Here is a 14,587-nt window from a genome sequence, read left to right on the forward strand (position 1 = left end):
TGAATATGACCCCGAGATATTCCATTGTGGGCCCATGTCCGGTTCTGAGGACATTTGATAGCATCTCAGTCAGTGGCATTAATGTGTCTCTCGGTTCGACATTTTGAATAATCGGGGCTGTCTGCCGTCATCCTGCCACTAGCTGTCAGCAGCACCGTCTGTCTGTCCGTCTTATCACACTCCTCTCCTCATGCACTTACATTATAGAAAACAAGCTGTCCGTGCAAGAGAGCACTTGATACTTTTTATTATTACCAAACCGTTCCCATAATTACCCCATAATCATTATATAATCCTATAACAAAGCCTCTATTGAAGCCCTGTCTTTTGTCAACGCTGGGACACTGAATCTATAATTGCATTATTCAGTCTCTTCCACCCCCCTATAGAAGCATAATATATCAAAACCATCCCGCAAGGAGGGTTTTAGTTGCTAGAAAGGCTTCGGCCTATGCGGGACGTTTTATTTGTCGTGTCTTTTTTACGCGTCGCAAAAAAGTTGTGCCAACTAAAAGTTTAGTACTCCTTTCGGAAATATTAAAAAAGCAGAAAAACCCAAAACCCCCCCCAAAGTATTTGCTTGTTTTGCAGACAGAGCGGGCGCTTTCAAAAATCTTCAGAGAGGTGTGTAGAAATGCATCCATTCACAAATTGGACTGGTCGCATTATTGATATATCATATTTTCAAATAATTATGTTCATTCCCTATTGCGCTCCCAGGCAGTCAGAATAAATCGTCAATACATTGAGAAAAAACGGCAAAAGCGAGTCCCTGAGGAGCGGTTTTGCGTTTGTATGCATGGGGATTGGCAACACAACGGGGCTTATTTACATTAAATACGCCACAAGGTTACAGTGCAGATAGATGAGCGTCATTTTTATCACTCATTACTTCTCTTAAGCGGTGACTGACGCTCAGGACGCACAAGAGGCAACACTCATTCATCCTGGAGTTTTTTTTAGGCGAAGAGAAGAGGAAAAAGACTCGAAACAGTTCACTTGAAAGGTAAGGAAATCTACTTTTTGGAGTAATTTTGTGACCTGGCTGTCTTTCCACCAAGCCAATGTTTAGCGCACGGTGCCTAAGCGGCGAGGCTGGCTGTGTGTGAATGGTTATGTACAGGGGGCAGATTTTTAAATAAAAGAGTGTTTGTGGGCAGTTCAAGGTCAGAAACAAACTAACGTGGTTGGGAATCGGCTTTTTTCTCTTGCCACGACACCAGGGGAAATGTAACGATGAGAGGATTATTTCTTTAAACGAGGTTCTGTACACCGCTGGGCTCACCAGCTGATTTTTATCCCCGTCAACGACGAATACCGCTAGACCCCGGCTGTATCCAGCCAGTCGGCTCTGCTTTCTACAATGGAGTGCCTTTTTAACGGTACAATGCATTTCACCTACCAGATAGGGGGAGTCCAAGCTGAAAGATGAAGGGAATATGCTGATGCCTGGCGATCGGCATCAATGCAAACGTTTACCTTTAGCAGACAGCGACAGAAAAGCGAGAAGAGCGACAAGTAATAAAGCCGTATTTTTCATTTCAAACTCAGGATGCGCGGCAGGGAGCAGTTGTAGGGACAGGATCGAGGAGTGGACAGTCTTTAACAGGTCCGAAGCGCACTTTTCAACACCCCCGTCATCCGACAAGAATATGATCCGGTCAAATCATATGGACATGCCTCATTATTCAATGAACACTATCTCTCACAACGCATCGTTTACGCGCAGGAGTTAGCCGGCGCTTCGCCAAATTTAAAAGGTAAGAAGAAGTGTGGAGCTTATAGTACACGAGTGGGGTTTTACTGGGGGCTTGGAGTGTATTACTCGCTGGGAAGTCAGTTTTGGGCAGGATTGGGGTTGTTTGTGCGGGTGCATCGCAGCGGGGGCCCCTGATGTCTCCCCAATCATGATTAGAAAATAACAGAGCAATTATCCGTAGCGAGTGACGATCGTAAAAAACGACGACAAAATAGCAGCTGGGACCAAGACACGGGCTGCGATGCTCGACACCTTGCAGCTCAACGCGAAAAAACTCTTTGTATTCCAGCAGAAAATAAATGATAAGTTTTGTTTAGCGTTGCATGTTTTACTCTACGCTGCGTATGCGTAAAAGGCGTTCGGGAACACGGCTTTGCAATATTGCGCATACAGATCAGCGGTACTGTGTGACTTTTAGAAAAGTGTAGCCGTGTTCCCGTTAAAAGTGGACATGGGAAACTTTCTACCGTAACTGGCACTTGTGCTGAAAGAGTACGGGAGGGCGATTCAAGTTTACCGGTGCGTTTGCCATGTGTCAAAACTTGTGAGATGGAAGAAGAGCCGGTGAGACCTGCCATTTTGTGCAGTGATCGACCTCTTATGAATAAGCAGCCCCTGCACTATGCTTTGAGGAGACGTTACGATGGCATTCAGACGAGGGGGGTAAATGTCATATGAGGAGACTAACGCACATATTAGCAGCGGGGAAAGTGACATTTTTGGGAACCGATGTCACCTTTTGTGGGGGGAGAATCTGAGTTTTTTTCTTTGACGTGAGGGGGAGAAAGTTAGGGCGAGTCGGGAAAAGGCTACAGGAGGCTGATAGACATCCGTTACAGTGGAAATATAAAATGACGGAGCCCATAAGCCAATAATATTTTTCTAGGGGATGGAAGAGGTCGGGTGTTTGACTTGTCTTTGCACTCGTGCTTTCAGGAGTTTCTGCGTTATCTTCTTTTAATTTACCAGATGGTGTTTATTTGGAGGATATCCGAAAGATCCAGCAGGTTGAGTGCGTTTCGTGCGCTAAAAATCTCAAACCGGTTGCCGAATTCCCACTCCGAGGAAAGCGGTGTCCGGATTTGTGCGTATATGATGGAATAGTATTGAATTATCAGTAATATGTATGTGGCGGGGATGAGGCTTGTAATCCCATTTAAAGCCTCTGTCTCACCGTGCGTCTTGGGTGGGGAGGACCTTTTCTTGGAAGTCGAGTTGACCCCTGAGTGATCTGACCTGGGTTATCCAGCCACTTCCAACAGCTACCAGCTCTGCACAATGGCTGAGAAGACACATGTCATCCTTCTTAAAATACTCAACAATGTCTATCACGTTGTTTCCCACTGTTTCTCTAACCTTCCCTAAAGTTGTCTTGAGCCAAAAAAAAAAAAAAAAAAAAAAAATGTTGCCTCTTCCTCAGATTCATTGTGCAAGGAAAAGGGATAAATAGATGTACTGTGCGAGTTGAGATGCTGTCATTGTTTAATGGTATGCACAGGGCGGATATTATGTCTGAAATAGTGTCTGGGCGTAAACCCTTTTTTGTCAGCTCCTTACATTCCCTTATTGGAGATGAAATGGCGAATGTCCCCGCTCCTCTGACAGTTCAGGCTGCCTCACAGACCTGTTTGCCCTTTATTGCACCTCTCTGCTGCTGCTACAAGCTGAAATGTTGTCATTCTTTTGAAAATATTTGGGATGAGACACTGTGTTTAAGAAAAGGCCTTGCTTTGCTGACTGGCCTGTTAGAGGAATTTATGTAGTGAATTTGATGTCAAGGCCTCAGTGATTTGTGTTAGGAATTTATTTCATATTCATTAGGCCTACTTCAGATTTTTTTGTATTCATCCACCAGTCAGGTTGCGTTTTAATATTATATACTACTCTCTAATGAATTATCCAATCAATTATCAGTGTTGTCATTAAAATAATTATTCTTATAAAATATGCAAGAATTATTTATCTTCACTTCATGGCAAGTCAAATAGATAAATTCATGATGTTTATGGATGGGGTGTTTTATTTTGGAGTCAGTGTGAGATTTATTGCAGCAAAAAAATAAAAAAAACAACAAGAAAAAAAAACCACATAGAGCACAAGTATTTTGACATTTTCTTATGCCGCAACTTTCTGACCGATGGAGCTCGAAATCTGTTCCTGGGAGCCAGTCTGTAGCAGTCGACGTTGAGCTTGTATTAGTTGCTTTCCCACCTGTGCCCGAGTCAGTGTTGCTAAGGGGGCCGCGGGCCGTGACTGACTGTGGTGATGCACATCTCTCAGCTGAAAACGAGGGAGAAGGGAGTGATGAGAGAGACAGGGGGAGTGAGACAGACAGAGAGCATGGCATGCAAAGGATGGCATCAAATCAGTCCTCTTTTCACCAGGCTGTCAGTCAGTCAGTCAGCCACTCGGTTCACCGTGGAGTAGACCCACTCGACTGAAGCCGCCGCGTTGTCAGTCCGACACACTGTGAATTATTTGCCCGTTGACATGTACACAATCAGATTTTTTTTGAAAAAGGAAAGGAAAAACAGTAAAAAAAATCACACACTTGTTTAACAAATGCGCATAAAGAAGGCAGCACATGAGCACACATCCCAGTGCCATCGCAAAAACACACAAACCCACAGTGAAGTGGTCGCACAAATTACATAATCTAGCAGCACAGAAAAATATGTGTGTATAATCAATGGGACAACACATAATTCCAGTGATCCTGTACCATAGACAGTGATATATGTATCTGCAACATAGTGCAGTCCACAGTCAGATAGGCAGCCTCACTGTGCCTAGTTGATCCCCCTCTCATGTAATTATAGGGGAGAGGGCTCCAGCTGTACGGGCTGCGAGGCCAGGGCTCCCAGTCCGCTGGGATCAGGGCGGTGGTGGGCAGGCCAGATCAGGCCAGCTCTGCTCATCAGCCAGCCATTAATTGATATGTGCAGTCATTGTGAAAGCAACCCCCCACCCCCCCCACCCCCCCGTTACCTACTGGGCAAAGGCTGAGGATACTGGCAGTGTCATTTCTTCATTTCCATTCTGGTTCTAATCTGCTCTCTCTTCTTCACACACGGGCAGGGCAAGGCGACAGCATACATGTATTCCACTGTGTCTGTGTATGTGTGTGTCCCGCGAGGTTCAAAGAGGGTGTTGAAGGGGCTGTAACACACAGGCGTTAGTCTGGGTTGAGCCTTGTAACTCCATGACCTTGATCTCCAGAGTTCAAGCCAGAGAGGGGAAGATGTTGGCGAGCTGGGCTTGCAGTTGCGGCGTGAGGCTAATGTGACAAGCACAGACGCACACACGCGCACACTCACAGTCAATTGAAAGCATCGAATCAAACGTGGAACATGAACTCAAGAAGAGATTGCCCTGACCACAAAACATCACACGCTAGATTACACACAATAGACAGGAATCTCAAACGATGAGGTTTTAATCACATTCGTTTGAATTTCTGTCATTGCAAACGTTAGATTTGATTTTTTCCCGCCACTGCCAGCCCGCGGGGTGTGTTTCTGAACTTTTCTAAGGAACGGCAATTCTGATTTATTCCACTGTTGTGATAAATTGAACGGAGCATGAATGACCTCAAAGTTTTATGAAGTTTGTGCCATTGACCTTATTATTAGGCCTTGTCCGGATCTCATTTTGTGAAATTTCTTCCTCCTTCACATTTAGTGTTGATGTCAGTAAGCCCATCGTCATTTTCTAGTTATTTTTTTTATCCAGCTTTGAATTGAACATGTTGCTTTTGTTAGAAATCACGATCAAAGTGAAAACCGACTGTGAAAGAATGTAAAGAAAGTGCTTCACCTCTTACTCAGCAATTGAATAATACAAAAAGAAATGGGAAATGTGGAAGATGCCATTAGCCAGAAATGAATATGTTATCAATTAGAATCTAGCTCTATGAATGATCAGCTTTACTGAATCATTGTTTAAATGAGAGTTTATGTTCGGTTTCCTGTTGTGTGCGTGGTGTATTGTGCTGTGTGAATCCCTCATCCTTTACTTATAAGTTGGAGTGTATATTTTCCCCGGTATGGTCTTTGTCCTGAGAGCTTGATAAGGATTGGGGGTTGAAGGGTTGGAGGAACAGTGGGGTAGATGGGTTTGAGTGGTGGGGGGTAATCATGGACGTCATTTTGATCTAAGAATAAAGGGTGTAGGGCAGATGAGGTGCTGACAGATAGGCTTGACTCAGGCTCTTGAGTCCTTTCATGCCGGGGTGCCATCACAAGGAGCGTCTGCCTGTCTGGGCAGCCGGGGGTGTTGGGGTGGGGGGTGAGGTCTAGATTGTAAGAGAGGAAAGGAAGAAATCGAAGTGGTCTCGGAGGGAGAGATGGGAATGGAAGTGGGCGCAAGGAGAATCTATTTTTTCCGAAATCGCTTTCTCTATCGCAATCTGTTTTCAGCACCGGACTTTGTTAAACAAGCGGGGGAATGTGCAGGCGGGTCAGTGCACGGGAATTAGCATTTGCGACAGTTTGCGACAGTGTGTTTATATGCACACGAACCCACAGTGTGTCTGTGTGTGTGTGTGTGTGTGTGTGTGTGTGTATTTTCAGCCTCGATTGAGTCAAGTGTCCAGGTGCTGCTCTGCCCTCCCGTCTCGCTCACTGTCTGTGGAATCAGTTGGTGCTCACGTAGCTCCGACAAGGAATGACTTGAAAACAAGCGAAACACCTTATCCTCACAATCCGTGATATTCGTCCTTTGTTTGCCCCGGCGTCCCCGCTGAGCCCCCTTGGCATTAAGGCATTATTGAGTTTGGCATTAGTTTAGGTATTTTTTCCTCAAAGTTCATTAGCATTTTGGATTTAAGGATGCGTCATGCAATGTCAGGACCGTTTTCTCTTTTGATGTGTCGAACGGCGCTGCGTTTTCAGCTGTGTCATTTCGGTAGACAACAGCTTAACAGAAACGGGCAAGCACACATCAATCAGAGGTCCTGAAGCAGAGAATTGTTACTGCTTAACATTCAGTCACGCTCAGCTAAGACTGTGGTAAATACCTCCAGTGTTGATGAGATGGAAGGTTATATGTGTGTGAGGCAGGTTATGTCTATTATCCACTTCACATACCATCACTGGCTGCATCGCATGTCGCGTCTGCTCTTTAGCTGGTCTACCTCTCGGATGTGACCTCTGTAAACTTCCCAGACCTCTGCTAATGAGCACGCCAAAGTAGCACAAGATGGAGGGAGAGGAAAAGAGGGAGAAAAAGGAGGGTGTGAGGATGCTGGAGAGAACTCCTGCACCTTTAATTATGATCAAGAGGTTTTCACCAAAGGATGGAGGCGTTGCAGTTCTGTTGCGCTCGTAAATCTGGCCCCGGATGCCGTATATTGTGTCGAACGATTACTGTACACCATTATAGTGCATATTCAACTGCCTCTCCAGCACCTGATTTGCATAATTGGATCTTTAATGAAACTTGCCTTGTGGAACAAAAAATACAAAAAGTGAGATGAAAAAAGTGGTTTGGCGTGAGGGCCTGGGGGGTGGGGGGGGGGGGGGGGTGGAGAAAATAACATGATGTAGATGAATGCCCCCTCAGATATTTATTGGACCTGGTGGTGGTGGTTACTGTAGGAAGACAGAAAGATAAAAAAAAAAAAAAATGGCGGTGGGGGGGATTTGACCTGCTCTGGCCCAGGCGTCGCACATCAGCGGCAGTGCTACAAATAGGATGAGAAGTGACTGTGAAAGCTGTACATTCCCCGCCAGGTCTCGCGGGTTAAGACTACAATGGCGGGATATTCTCTAGCCCGGGGGGGATTTCAGCTTCTCTTCTGTCGACACTCATTGCACCAACTTGTTACTCAGGGAAGATGGCTCTTTTGTAGAGGAGCCGATTCCGTGCTCGCCTGCTGGAATTCCTCCGTCACAAATATTTTGACAATGCCTAATCAGGAGCTGTCGTTTTTTTAGTCTCCACTTTTTTTTGTGTGTGTGGGGGGGGTGATGTCGGTTGCTTGGAGCTTTGTTGCAGTGACAGAGTGCTACTTTTTCTTCCATATGCATGTGCATTTGTATGTGAATTAGGAATTTCTTGCATTTTTAGTAATAATTTGTCTGATTCCACAGTTATTTCATGTGCACGTTGATGTGTGTTTGCCTGAAAGTTGCCATTCTCTTTCCCTGCGCCTTGTTTGTGGCTGTGGCAAGGCATCCCTGTTTAATTGCTTAATTAAATTCCAACATGTCCTGTTTCCCTCTGCCTTCAGGAGGGGAAGGTTAAACTCCTCCTCGTGCCACTTTCATGCCAATGTGAGGGCCACGGATAATAATAGCAGGTTATTTGTCCTGTCTCGCTGAAGGATCCATTGCTTAAAAGTGACAGTGAGAGACACATCAAGAGACAAAAAAAAAATAAAAAATAATAATCAGCCCATCATGAGAGAGACTATTAGGTAGCGCTCTTGTTTCTGCTGTGAGTGCCCCTCCATTCAAAAGTGGGACAGCCAGTTGTTAATCGAGTGCTAATGTTAAAAAATAAGCAAACGTTGATGGTGCGTTAAAGCGTTTGTGCGCGCTTAGCTGCCTGTAAGCAGCGGTTTCTGTGTGTGTATGTGTGTTTCCACTCTACATCCGTGGGAGTGGATCATGTGTCAAAGCGGTTTACAGGTGGCCTGCAGGGCAGCCGCTCTACAGAGAGGTGGAGGAAAGGCAGGCAAGGTTCAAGTACCTCAGAGGCTCTAACGGCGCTGAACTGAGCAATCCCAGCATCTGAGAGGACCCTTCAAAGGCCTCCTTATTACACTACTCACTCCACCATTTCACTCTTCTTTCTGCTGTCTCTCTGCCACAGCCTCTCCATCCCCTCTCCCACTCTTATCTCTCATTTTCCTCAGCTTTTATTCCTTTCTCTCTCTTCTTCCCCCCCCCCACTTCTCATTTGTACCATCTGCCGCTCCATTCACGATTCTTTATCGTCGCTAGACTTGTTGCCGAAAATGACAATACGTTACCTATTAGTTGTCACGCACCACACCCTGCAAGCTGTGATTCATATCTCAACTTTCTGAAATTGGCCTCAAAATCACAAGAAGTGATCATGAATCCAAACACATGTCCTTTAACAGGATGGAATTAAAGAGGAGAACATACTTCACAGAGAGAAACAGCTTTTCTCACATTTCCAGTAAATGAGTTCAACCTGATCAAATAATAAAAAACAAGTTACATTTGTGATTCTTTTCTTTCTCTCTTTCTTTTTCTTTTTTTCTTTTTTTCTTTTGAAACATACTCTCGTAACACTCCTTCAGCTGACCTCCTGGTGGTCAGAACAGTTGATTTTTGCCCAGTCAGGATGGTACTGGAGCTAATATAAACCCCATTTCAAGCAGGAAACTGGTACTTACAATCGTACCAGTGTCTCCATCTACCACAAGAGAATTACCTCCAAGCAGGTTAGAATGATAAATCAGTTTCACACAGCTCACCCTTTTAATCAAAAGCCAGACAGTCATGATCTCTTCTGGCTTGACACGATACTGTTGGCCTATGTAAAAGTATTTTTTCATGGCCTCATTGGAGTTTCAGCGGAGAGTTTCAGTGCGCCATAATGGTATGAGCACTTCTTTGAGAGTATCACACTTTAATTTCTGTTGTTTTAATTGGCCAAATTTAAAAATTCCTCACTCAATTTGACAATTGGCAGTCAGAAAACATTCTTATTAGCCTACAAAGTACCCCATCCATGGAATAGTAGATCCAGAGAGAAAGGAGATAAATATACAGTAGGCAGAGTGATGACAGGACAGAGCGGGAAAAAACGCTCCGAGAGAAAAGCAGCGAGCAGAAGGCTAGAAGGAGTGAGACAGAGAGGAGGGATGATGTACTTAACGGTATCTGTAGGCTTCCTTCTGAACAAGCTGCTGCCACAGATCCTGGGAGCCTGCGTTGATAAATTCGGTTTGATAAAAGTCACTGAAATGCCGGCCTGTCTGCACACCTCTATTAAGCGCTGGTACATTTGTCACAGCCAGTGGAAGTCAACCAAAGGGTTTTAATGTCACATCAGGCTGAATTAAAGACTCAATCGAAAGCCCTGAAAGGTTTAGGTTTTTATTTCAAGTGACAGAAGTGGTGGTACAGCTGTGGCTGGTGCTAAAGATTACTGGGCTCCAGTTGATCAAGGCAGTCATTTTACATTTCATATTTGGCTATTGGGAATTTTGTGATTATTTGTTGCTCATTTTAGCCTGGATGCTCATTTTGTATCTGATGACTTTGAGCAAGGGAGGGGGGGGGGGGGAGTATGTGTGTGTTTGGGGGTGGGGGTTGGGGTTGAGCTCATCTCAAGTCTGGCATTATTTTTCTAATTCATGGTTTTTTAATCAAGAGAAATTAGATCTATGCTGCATTAATCATCAACCTTCCTTAATATAGCAAACTGAGGGAGCATTTAAAGAAGCCCGCATTTCAAAAACACACAACTTTCCCCCTGAGAAGCCCCTTAATACCACAGTACTGTTCTCCATTTATGCAAAAGTAAATAAGTAAACCCAAAAGGCAAATGAGCATTCCAGGCGTTTAAACACACAGCCTTCTGTAAACGCCTGGTGCAGCCACGACCACATCTCCGAGGCATAGCTGCCATGAGACGCAAAGCAAGGGTTGCTACTGTGCTTTTTTTTCCTTTTTCTTTTTTTTTTTTTTTTTTAAAAAAAAGGTAAATATATGTCTACTTGTTTATTCTTGCCCTAATTTGAGGAAAGGATATTCAAAAAACAAGTCCTTTTTTATGCTTTTTATTTTCTGGAACATCATCGCTGTAAAATATTGGAGGATGTGAGACAAGCGCAGGGACTGTACACAAATTACTGGGGAGGGGAGGGGGGGCTGCGTTTCCGATTGGTTTTATTAAAAAAAAGGAAGACCCTCCCCAGAGTTCTAAAAAAAGCAACCCCAAACCGTTCCCCCAATATCTCATAACAATGTATTCATGACAAACATGTCAGAATGGTGAAACTACAGCCGCTCTATTTTTGAGTGAAGAGCTGCTAAATGAGCGGTTGTTACAGCCCCAGAATGAGGCAACTAGGAACAGGCTACAGCTTTGTGGGTTAATTTAACCTCAACCTGGATTCCACATAATCAAATCTGGTGCTGAACTTGTGACGCTACACTTCAACCATATTATAAGATAACTTTATATGAAACCTTTAACTTTACTGCAGTTCTACTTTCTGTTAGGATGCAGAAAGGAGCCATTGTGTGGACTTGTGAAAAAATGAAACGCGTTTTCTCTCAGGAAACACTCATTAACTCTTCATGTACTGTGTTTCACAAAACAGACATATTTATGCTACAGCCCCTTACTGTTGTGAAACTAAGCCAACTGTCAGTTGCTGCTGAAACGGCGAACGATAAATGTGAACATAATGAAATTCATCCGAAATATTTGATCTTTCCTTCTCTTCATTGTTTCTCCTTCTTGTGTCCACGCACACACACACACACACACACACACACACACACACACACACAGGCGCACATTCACAAACAATCAGTCGATCCCACCTGGAGTTTTATTTAATTAGGTAAAATACACATTACATGTACATGTGCATGCTTGTGTGTTGGTGTAAGTGCATTTGCTTGCAAAGAGCTGTCAGTCTTTCATGAACTACTTTAAAAAGTGTTGTTCAAGGTGGGAGCTAAATACTATTTATCTATTATTTATCTGCGTTATTACCGGGGTTGAATTTAAAAAGAGAGTTCTCCAACGTGGGAGAATTCCCCCGGCGCCTGGCTCTTTCCTTTAATACCTTTTTAAGTCATACGATGCGCTCCCACCCCTGCTGAAAGAGAAACCTTTAACAGATCTCCTGCAATTTCCGACAGTTTTCTCAAATCATCTTTTTTATTTTTATTTTCAAAGGGCCTACCTCATCATCTTCTCTCTCTCTCCAGCCCCCACCGTCTCCCCCTCATCTTCCTCTTCCTCTTTTGTTTTCATCCTTGTCTTTTTTTTAATTATTATTATTCTTGATCGCGAGCTGCAGTTGTTTTTGTCAGCTCAGAACTGCATTTTATGTCTTTTGTTGTGTCGTTCACTCCAATCGTTGTAATGGGGAAAGAGTTAAGTGGAAGTGCCCGAGCCCTTGTTCGGCTTGTCTGTCAGCTGCTTTGGTAAACAGGACTGTCAGATCTGCACAGAGAGAGAAGGGGGGAATTTGCATCCATGGTGTTGTTGATGACACTGATAGGCTCGAAGGGTCTGAGTGAGTTCACCCGTTCACAGTGTGTGTCCCAAAAACTGGGGGATCATTTTGAACAGATTCACTGTTTCTAACCTTCTGTCCTCTCTGTCACCATTAAGGAAAGTATAGAAAAAGGACATGGAAGTGCCTACAATTTATTTATTTCTGTTTGGACTGTGCAGTGTATAATAGTGACTCAGTACTGTAAGAGATTTTCTGCCACATCAGCGGCAGGAGGGTCACATTTTAAAGAATAACTCGGGTTTATTACAGCTTGGATCTTTCTGATACTTCTTTAAGTCATTATAACCTACTCACCAAAGCAGTTGCTGAGATCTTGGAATGAGGTGACATTGTTAAAAAGAAGTCAGACAAGAGACGAGACATGAGCAGTCAGACAACTGGACAGGTTTTAAACAAACCTACTGAGCTGTATGTGGCACAGCGAGTCAGCCATGCTGCCAAATTGTCTCAGTAACCAAGCACGGAACTGCAACAACAACAGAAACCCCTCATCAAAATCAAAAAGCATTTTCCCTTCAGGCCACCTTTATAAAAGTGACATCTGTAAAAATGTTGTCCGGACACCTCAAACTGCTAACAAAGTCAACTTATTACTGTTTTTACCCTAAATTTGTAGCCATGCCAGAAACATGGCTGTAGGGATGGCTCTGTCAGTTAGCGGTCCAACACTTTGGTTGGATGGATTGCCATGAAATTTTGGAAAGACATTGGTGGTCCCCGGAGGGTGAACTCTGCTGACTATAGCGGTGTTTCCATCTGAGTCTCAAGCGAGTTAGAGGCGAACTTTTGAAACGTCGCAAAAAAAATCTAATCAAATCAAAGAAAACTATAGACTAATTTTGGCAGAAGGTGGCGGTAGAGGCTATTTTAGGCATGGCTGCAACAACAGAGTAGAGGAAATAGCAGTTGCCAACCGGAAACAAAACCAGTTGTTTTTGCCAACCTCCAATAAACCTCCAAGAAGAAGAAGAAGAAGAAGAAGAAGAAGAACTACTCACCTTGGCCATCCATGAGAGAAACATAGAAAGGTCTTTAGGATTTTATTTTTACGTGTTACAGTAAAGGGAACATGCAAACAGCTAAATGGAAACAGCTGATTCGTCATGCGAGTTGTTCGCTATGTCACACCTTTGCAAAATTGAGGAATTTTGTCGTTTCCATCAACCTTTTCTTATGCTATACTTCAAAATATACATTATAATGAAAAGGCTTGTAATGATTTTCCTTTAGCACCACTGACATTTGACATTTTTGGCTTTTTGTGTCTTGAGAACTATTGCGGGGATTGCAGCAAGGCCGTAGACTCTTAGTCTTGTGAAATCATAACGGTTCAATATTTGAATATTGAATATATTACTTTCCCAGAGCCTAGGAAAAGATTTTTTTAATTGTTGGTCTTGGATTTTCATTTTCAGCCAGAATTTCTTCAGAGTTCCTAACTTCTGAAATTAATAAACGGGTCTATCACACGCAAACCACACCGATCGTAAGCTCATTTTCTGCCACAGCACAGTAACGTATGCACTTATTGCCCCCTTCCTGTCCTGACGAGTGTCTCCACACTTCACCCTCCCTGTGACCCCCCCTTGGCCAAAGCTGACTCTGTCACAGGAAGTCCTTCAACTCTGTGCTCATATCCTTGCAAACACCCCTCATCCTGCCTGCCCACTAACAGGACAATGTCATGGCAGAGCTGCTTCGTACTAGGGATCAGAGAGGTTTGCTCCACAAATCTGATGTTAAGGTAGAGTTTTTCCCTCTCTCTCTCCCTCGTAGCCACCGTCTCTCTGATTGCCGATCAGCCCCCGAGGGCTTTGAGGCGCTCTTGCTGGATCCCTGTGATTAGAGTAAATGGCCTCCCCTCTGCTCACCGGAGATCAGGCTTGGTTTGCGGGGTGGGAGCGAGGTGGACTGAGGAGGGCGAGGTGAGCAGCGCTGAAGATCACTGAGGTTGAGGATGTGGAAATTGATGGAGAGAAGGCAAAGAATACAAAGAGTAAAAGTGGAGAGAGAAAATATCTTAAGTGTTGGTTTGACAGCTGGTCAGTGTGGAAGCACATGGGTGACAGGATCCTATAAGTGGGTGGAAGACCATGTTTGCATCCTATCAGATTTATGGTAAAAACTAGCGTCCAAATGAGGAAAAGAACACATCACATCGACCTTGTAGTAGTGATTTTAAACAGGCCATTTTGGTACCTCCACTGTCTGTCAAATGTTTTGTCCCACAAGGATCAAACATGGCAGCAAATACACTAATGTCGAGGTATACGGTGAAGCGGGTTATTGTTAGGTGGTGAAATAAATTGCAACTGATAAATGACTGCTATGACGGCAGTCACGTCTTTCTCTCTTAACTAATGTGGCGTCATCATATTCAGAGGAGTTTTTTCAGACTTGGTCGGCCCAGGGGAGTGATGGTCTACATCAGTGGATGGATCTCCTCTCCAGGCAGTGTACTTAGCTCTCTGTGTGTTTTCTGATATGTGGCCTGTAATAAAATGGAGGTCCTCAGGTGCTGAATCCTCTATGTGTGTGTGTGTGTGTGTGTGTGTCAGCCTCTGCCTGGAACAAGTGTGCTTTTCCTC

The 14,587-nt window shown here is 44.1% G+C and overlaps 1 protein-coding gene across 6 annotated transcripts in view; it reads left to right on the forward strand.

Annotated features, from left to right (window-relative positions):
• Positions 1-618: 618 nt before the first annotated feature.
• The window catches only part of znf536 (zinc finger protein 536), a 234,253-nt gene continuing 220,284 nt past the window's right edge, over positions 619-14,587 (forward strand). For 2 of the 6 annotated variants that reach the window (XM_076733827.1, XM_076733745.1), the window contains exon 1: positions 619-1,006. The gene's annotated coding sequence lies outside the window, so the exon portion shown is untranslated. Of the gene's footprint in view, positions 1,007-1,037; positions 1,761-14,587 lie in introns of those variants that run through there. The other 4 variants (XM_076733664.1, XM_076733993.1, XM_076733908.1 and 1 more) reach the window with 3 other exon arrangements.

This window comes from Chaetodon auriga, chromosome 1 (assembly GCF_051107435.1).
Source record: "Chaetodon auriga isolate fChaAug3 chromosome 1, fChaAug3.hap1, whole genome shotgun sequence".
In the NCBI taxonomy this organism is placed as follows: Eukaryota; Metazoa; Chordata; class Actinopteri; order Chaetodontiformes; family Chaetodontidae; genus Chaetodon; species Chaetodon auriga.